Here is an 8,089-nt window from a genome sequence, read left to right as displayed (position 1 = left end):
AAACATCAGACGAATGGAGGATCATGCCTACTCTGTATCACAACGAAAAGCGGCGGACACCGAACCCCCGTCATCTAAGAAGCGGAAACACGACGAGAATAAACGCAAGAGTGACAAGAAACGACAAAAAACACGGATCAACATTGGCACGGCATTTACACGATGGAAGTCACTGATGGAGGAAAAAGGTTTTCAAAGTGACGCTCAAGTTGCCAGTTTTCTCTTGGACAGGTAATTAATCCTATACACACAATTGTCTAATATCACTGCAGTTTTTGGAGTACAGGATGCTCAGACCTGTCTAAAACAATAACATGCTGCGTGATGATGCTGTTACTCTCCAGTATACTTATTCAGCAACGTCCCTGACGTTTCACAGGTAATGATTCAGTAATTTTCTGTAAAATAATTTTCTGGATATATACCTCGGTTACTTCTCTCCGGCTCCTTTGGAGATCTTCAAGCCTTTCCTCCTCTGCTCTCACCCCGCTGGCTCCCCTCTCTCGCCTGGCCCCAGCTGCACGCTCACCCCGGCCTCTCTGCCCTCTTCCTTTCCCTCTTCCTTGCCTTGTAACCCCCGTGCCACAAACAAGACTTGGACTCTGTAAACGGGGAATATATATTCTTCCAGCGAACACAATCTCGCTGTTAAACTAATGACTACAATTACTTCGTCTGTTTATATCACCATGCAAAGCAGCTCACCAAAACGTCACAACGACGTAGAAAAAATAACGGGTATATTTATTATCTTAAGTCTACATGAAATCTATACCCTACACAGACTAATGAAATACTATCTGTAAAATTATCTATGTAAACAAACCTCATCACTTGAGAAGGTAGGTGATGCGGACGTCGTGGAAGACATTTTGTCCCGTAACGCTCGCCGTACTGTTGGGGGGGAGAAGCGGTGGGGGGGAGACGTTCATGTTGCTGCAGTCTGCAGTCTGACCGCTAGATGTCGCTGAAAATTACACACTGTAGCTTTAAGTTTATCAAGATCTTCATCTAGAGGGATTCCATAAATCACTCCTCTAATCTTTTTATTTTCTCCCATGATTTTTTCTCCAACACAGTATTTTTTACAGATATTTTCCACATTTAATGCCTTATTCATTTGCTCTTTATTTTTTACAAACTACCAATAGGTTTCCATCTCTCAAAATCTTTTCCATTTCGACTTCTCCAATTTTCTTTTTATTTCTCTTGACACTACAATGGGGCTGATGTTAACCTGTTCTTGCTTGTTCTTCAGTTTTAATATTTAAATTCCTCCCTCACAACTTTCCTCCTAACTATCCTTTCTTCATCTGAACTACTTCCTTCCAGTTCTCGTTTACTGCCTTGACTTCCCTTCATCTGTTTTAGTTCTTCCACGTCCTCTCCCTCTTCCTCTCCCCATTGGCGTCCACCCTTCAAAGACGTGTTTAAAATCTGAGGGCGGAGTCATGATGGCGCACTGAGCAGACGTTGTTTCCAGAAGGTCCCAATATTTAGCCCAAACTTTTGTAATTTTTCCAGCCTAAAAGTTTATCATGGGGCCTCAGAAAGTCATAAAACCCGCCAAGCTTAAAATGGATCTTAGAGAACTTGAAAGAGAGCCAAATCTCGACCAAGTCGGTAAGAATGTGGAACACGACTATGCAATAGAGGTGTCTCAGTTAAACAAGAGGGAGCGTGAAGGCAACTCTGCTCCTCCGACTCCGAGTAAGACTCAGGCAGGAAAGAAAACAAAGCCAGATGAAACAAGCAAATCTCCCGTATCAAACAAAGCCATTCTTCAAGCCATTTTAAATCTCGAAAAGAGAGTGGAGAGTCAGCTTGTGGATTTAAAGGAGCAAATGAGGCAAAGTGGCACAATGCTTGATAATTTAGCAAAAGCTGTCCAGTTTAATGCAGAAGTGCAGGAGTGCAAAAAAAACGTGAAAAAATTGGAGGAGCAAAATGTTTCCTTGAAGAAAGAAGTTTCTGACAGAGCGAGTCCGATAGCAAGAATATATAGAATGAGGTGGTGTCTCTGCATCAAAGGTCTGGAGGAAAGAGAGGGAGAGGACATCTGCACCAGGGTGGTCCACATTCTCCAGAAAATTGTCCCCGACCTAAAGGGAAAAATTGAAGATGCGGTGGACATTGTGCATCGGCTTGGAAGGAAGAGCGACAACAGAAAAGGACATGTCTTGATTCTGTTCACCCACAGATGAGTGAAAGAAGACATCTGGAAGAGAAGCAAAGCTCGGTAGTTTGCAAAGAAGCAGGAATCCAGCTTGCTGAGATGATGCCAAAAGAAGATCTGGAGGAAAGGAGAAGGCTGTGGCCACAGATCAAGCAGGCCAGGCGAGCAGGAAAACAAGCCTTTTCTGAGGTTCACATGGCTTGATTGAGGGACGCAGGATTGGAGACGGCTAAGAGAGGCAGAGGGAGAAGTTTTCAGATGACATAAAAACGGGACGCACTGATTTATTAGGTAGGGTGACCAAACGTCCGTATTTCCCAGGACATGTCCGTATTTCACGTCCTGTCCCGGGCGTCCCGGGTTTTTTTTTAGAAAGTGAGGAAATGTCCTGTTTTTTTAATTACCTTCATTGGACCATTTAATTTACAGGCACTAGGGTACTGCGCACGGCGCTGCGTGTGACGTAATCCCTGAGCCGCGTCTCTGCGCGCAGCCCTGTTCTTAATCAGAAGATAGATAGTGTGGTTGTCAGTACACCAAAAACATGCCAAAGCGCAAATGTATGTTTACCGACAATTTACAAAAGGGTTTCCCCGCTTTCACACCGGGTCGAGAAAAATGGGAGGCCTTGTGCACAGTGTGCAAAGCAGGCACATATGTCTCGGTGTCCAATGGAGGTGCAAGGGATCTGAAAAGACACCTGGACACCAAAAGTCTATTGATATGTTAGTTCGTTTTTGGTAAATTTTGAGTTATTTTTGCTACACAAGAGGTATTTTTTGTTAATTAGCACATTTGTTAATTTTTTCCAATAGCCTACAGAACAGACATTATTTCGTTCATTGCTGAGGCTGAGTATCAAGTGTTATTGGGAGTTGAGAGTTATTGTTACATTTATTGTTAAGTGAGGGATGAGACATTATTTCTGTCATTGTGCTATTCATTCATTACAGGAATTGTTAAGCATTTTTCAATAAATACATTTTGAAACAAATGATCATGTTGTATTGGAGTTATTGCTGTTGACTTTTACTGAAAAGCATTTTTTAATAAACCAACTGTAAATATCATGTTATTTTAGGATTACGTAGGCCTATGTTAAGTTAGTGCATGCCACAGACATCTCTATGCATGGGAACAGATCCCCCTGCCACCCAACATACTAAAGGATATTTCTCAATACTGATCAATGGATGATAATGACCAGAACTTTATTTGGATAAAGCTAAAGGAGCTTTTATAAGATCCAAAGCAAAATGGTTGGAGGAAGGGGAAAAGAATTCAGCATATTTTTGCAAGTTAGAAAAAACTACACAGGAAAGAAATTCAGTAGCTTGTCTCTTAATCAATGGAACAGAATGCAAAGATCCGAAGAACATTGAAAATGAGATTTTCAACTTTTATTCTACCCTCTACGACTCTAGTTCTTTTGGGGATTATGGTGATTCAATATTTGATCAAATTAAAGATTTCACTCCGCAAATTGATGAATCCTGGAAAAGTTAATGTGAGTCTGATTTTAGGATTGAAGAATTAGATGCATCTATGGGCAAAATGTCCCTGAACAAAAACCCTGGAACAGACGGCCTCACGACCAATTTTAATCAACACTTTTGGGCTGATATAAGGGAAATCCTTTTTAAAGTAATTAAGGAATGTCTGGAGCATAAGCGTCGTTAGACCTATTTAAGGGTGGCTTCAGTCACCCTTATTTTGGCATTAGCCACCCTATAATTATTTTCCTCATATTTTCCCAAAACAAATGCAGTAAAGCACCGAATAAAAGCCATAAAGAAGACAAGTTAATCTGAACAATCATAGGCGTAACTTCCTTAAGGACCGGTGTGGACATGTCCCCACCAATATTTTGTACACGTATTTTGCTTTCGGTGCTGTGTATATCTGATTAAAACCCCATTCATGCCGCTCCTCAGAAAGAAAATAAAAAAAGTTCTCCCCGCTGCTCACCGTCCACAAACCCCGACAAAAAAACTCAGAAAAAGATTCTGTTGCCTCTCGCTTTCTCCCCACCACCCCCCTCCAACCTCTCCCCATAACATTTGAATTGAAGATATCCGCGGGTGACGGGTCGGGTTCGGTAGTCATCCTAACGGGTTCGGGCGGGTGCGGGTTGGTAAAACTCGACCCATGCAGGTCTCTAAGCTACACTACATTCAGTATCGTTGCCATAGAAACAGACAACAGCGCCAATATATCAGAATTATACTAAAACACACGCAAATAATTTCCCACATAAAAAACAGGACTTTCAGTCCATTACAGTTTTCCGTTTTAAGAGGGTTGTTTATTTTGCGTTTATTAAGTGATGGCTGTGGTATATTAGCTTTCACTGCTATAAGCTTTCGCAGCAGTGATTGATTAATTTAAACACCTGCTCTACTGATGGTCTATTGGAGTTGGTGTTTAGGTTGAACATAAAGAACACCTTTTATTTGAAGCTTCTTGTAGCTACTGTTTTAATCCCGGCTTTACTTAAAACTTTTTCCTGACCTTGATAGTGTTGCCATTCAGTAGCAAGCACTGCGCCCCTTTTTCTTTTATATGTACACGTACATTTAAGATTTAGCGTGTTATGTTGACAACTTATGAGCAAGCTGCTTTTTGCAATCTAGCAGGAAGGTAAGGATAGGATCTTGCAGGTGTGACGTCATTCTGCAGGGGGTCTAAAGATAAAAGATTTAAACAATTTTGGCATTGGAATTTCAGATTTAAGGGAGTTAGAAAGTTCACTTAGTAAAAGTGCAAATAATAAATCTGATTACCGATTACTTTTAAGCTGGTTGAACATACTGCGACAGACTGGTGACCTGTCCAGGGTGATCCCACCTCTCACCCAGAACGTGGCTAGAGATATGCACCAGCACCTCCTGATCCCACTGAGGGATAAGGTTAAAGAAAATGGATGGTTGAACATAGTCCGCTCTCCCAGATTCTATCAAATCAGTATTGATACCCTCAGGGGCGGATTTAGGAAATTTGGGGCCCTAGGCAAAGACAGGCAGGGGGCCCCCTGAGAAGAAAACCCATAAAACAGACCCATTCTACAGATAGAGAAATGTTAATAGAATAGACATCCATTATTTGTTCTAGGTTTTTTCCCTCTCTTCTTGTCCCTTTTTCCTCTCTATTTATCAGCGTTCTGATGGCATTTTAGCCAAAGGATTTTTATCAAAAACATAATTAATGTGCACAAATAAGGATTAGTTGTATTAACCATACATGGAAACAGAGTTTTATGGGGCCCCCAGAACTTGGGGCCCTGGGCAACTGCCTAGTATTGCCTAATGGTAAATCCCCCCCTGGATACCCTGCTGGTGGATGTTCTTGACAGAAAGACGGAGTTGCTTAATCATATTCTGCTTAAGGCCCCATAAGATCTTGTCCGAGTCCTGGTTTAAAAGTAAATTAATTTTAAAAAGTGACCCAAAATTGACTGTCAATAAATGTTCTACAAAATTGATATATTTATTTGATTTCTTTGATTGTACTGTCTGTTTAGATTTATGTGATATTTTTTGCACAAAATATATAAGTGAATATTGTAACAGTTATGTTTTCAACTGTAAGCATTAAATTGATAAATGTTATTCGCATTTTTTTGGCTTTATCCTTTCCAACAAAAAAAAAAAAAAGGCGTCGCGCAGGTAGCTCCCTTTCCTTATGAGCCGTCCCCACCAACTTTCAACACAAAGTTACACCCTTGTCTTAGACAACGCCTTAGCAGGTGCACTGAAAAAATATTGCACGCGCAATATCTTCTAGGGGCTGAGCCACCCTTGTCTCTTAAACCTAGAGACGCCCCTGGTCTGGAGAATGGTGAACTGACAGCAAGTATGAAGCAGGGGCTAATAACCTTAATTCCTAAGTCTGGAAAAGATCAAAGGTTGTTGAACAACTTGAGACCAATAACACTACTTAACGTTGATTATAAAATATTCTCAGGAGCCATCGCTGTTAGACTTAAAAAAAGCCTGTCTGCAGTTATTGGTGAATCACAATCAGGTTTTTTTGAAGGGACGGTCTATTCACAATAATATTAGATTAGTATTAGACTTAATAGAGCATAAAGATATGATACAAAAAGAGGGTTTTATTCTTTTTTTAGATTTTTATAAAGTATTTGATTCATGGAAACACACATTTATGCTAAAAACTCTACATCATTTTGGATTTGGCTATAAATGTATTTAAAAAATTGCAATCTTATATAAAGGAATAAATAGTTCAGTTACTTATGGGAGAGGCACTTGTCGTAGGTTTGAGATTAAAAGAGGTATACGACAAGGATGTGGATGCTCCCCCTTATTGTTTATTCTGGTTGCAGAAATTCTTACAATCCGTATTCAGAACAGTGATATCCAAGGTATTTCAGTGTTGAATAAACAAATTAAAATCAGTCAATTAGCTGACGATACCACTCTGTTTTTTAAAAATGTAGGACAAATTCCATTAGCTCTAGAATTAATAAATCAGTTCTCTGTTTCAGGTTTAAACTTAAATTTAAATAAATGTGAACTATTGCCACTACACAACCCAACAATGCATCCCCTACATAATATTACCATTAAATCAGAGGTAAAGTATTTAGGTATAGTTATTTCCAAAAATATGAAAATAAATGAGAATTTGAGCATTGTGAAGAAATTGTGAGTGTTATTGTCCAAAATGGAGGGTCTATCTAGAATAATTTACCCAGTCTCTTCTTTGCTGGTATCAAGGGAGTTAATAAAGAGAACTAATGATATTCTTCTGAAATTCATTTGGAGGAATAAATGCCATTAGAAAAGACAATGTCGTTAAATCATTGGTTGAATGACGACTAAATGTTATTGATTTTGATGTAATGAACGGGGTCCTTAAATTAAAATGGCTAAAATGTTTTCTCAAAAATAAAGATTCTTTTTGGTTTACGATCCCCAATTTTATCTTTGGAAAAATGGGAGGAATTGATTTACAAACATAACTTTACTCCACACAACATTCCTATTTGGAACAACAGATATGTATTGGTCAACAGAAAGTCGGTATTTGAAAGGGAGTGGTATGCTAAAGGCATCTGGTCTGTTAGTCACTTAATGGATTCAGAGGGGAACTTTTTGGATTTTGGTATTTTTTGTGCCCAGTACAACCTAAATTGTTCTGAAAAACTGTATAACTAACTGTTAAAATCTATACCTCGTTCTTTTAGATCTCTAGTTAAAAATACTTTGTTATACTCTGACATTTCCCCTATACTGAGATCACTGAAGATATTCAGATCCAGGATATTGATGTAACAATAAGATGTTGAGAAATTTCCTTTTAAAAGAACTTTTCCCAAATCCAATTAGAAGACATTACATTTTAAAGGACTTTACAGCAGATCAGATTGTTAAAATAAGAACTAATTACATAACTTACCCTCTGCCACCAAAAGCGAAAGAGATGCAATTCAAAAGTATCAATGAAATATACAGGTGCTGGTCATAAAATTAGAATATCATGAAAAAGTAGATTGATTTCAGTAATTCCATTTAAAAAGTGAAACTTGTATATTATATTCATACATTACATACAAACTCATATATTTCAGATGTTTATTTTGTTTAATTTTGATGATTACAAATGACAACAAATGAAAATCTTAAATTCATCATATCAGAAAATTAGAATATTGTGAAAAGGTTCAAAATTGATGGCCCCTGGTGCCACACTCTAATCAGCTAATTAACTCAAACCACCTGCAAAAGCCTTTAAATGGTCTTTCAGTCTAGTTCTATAGGCTACACAATCATTGGGAAGACTGCTGACTTGACAGTTGTCCAAAAGACGACCATCGACACCTTGCACAAGGAGGGCAAGACACAAAAGGTCATCGCTAAAGAGGCTGGCTGTTCACAGAGCTCAGTGTCC

This window comes from Cyprinodon tularosa, unplaced genomic scaffold (genome assembly GCF_016077235.1).
Source record: "Cyprinodon tularosa strain WSP-4 unplaced genomic scaffold, ASM1607723v1 ctg319, whole genome shotgun sequence".
Taxonomy (NCBI): domain Eukaryota; kingdom Metazoa; phylum Chordata; class Actinopteri; order Cyprinodontiformes; family Cyprinodontidae; genus Cyprinodon; species Cyprinodon tularosa.
This window is presented reverse-complemented; position numbering follows the sequence as displayed.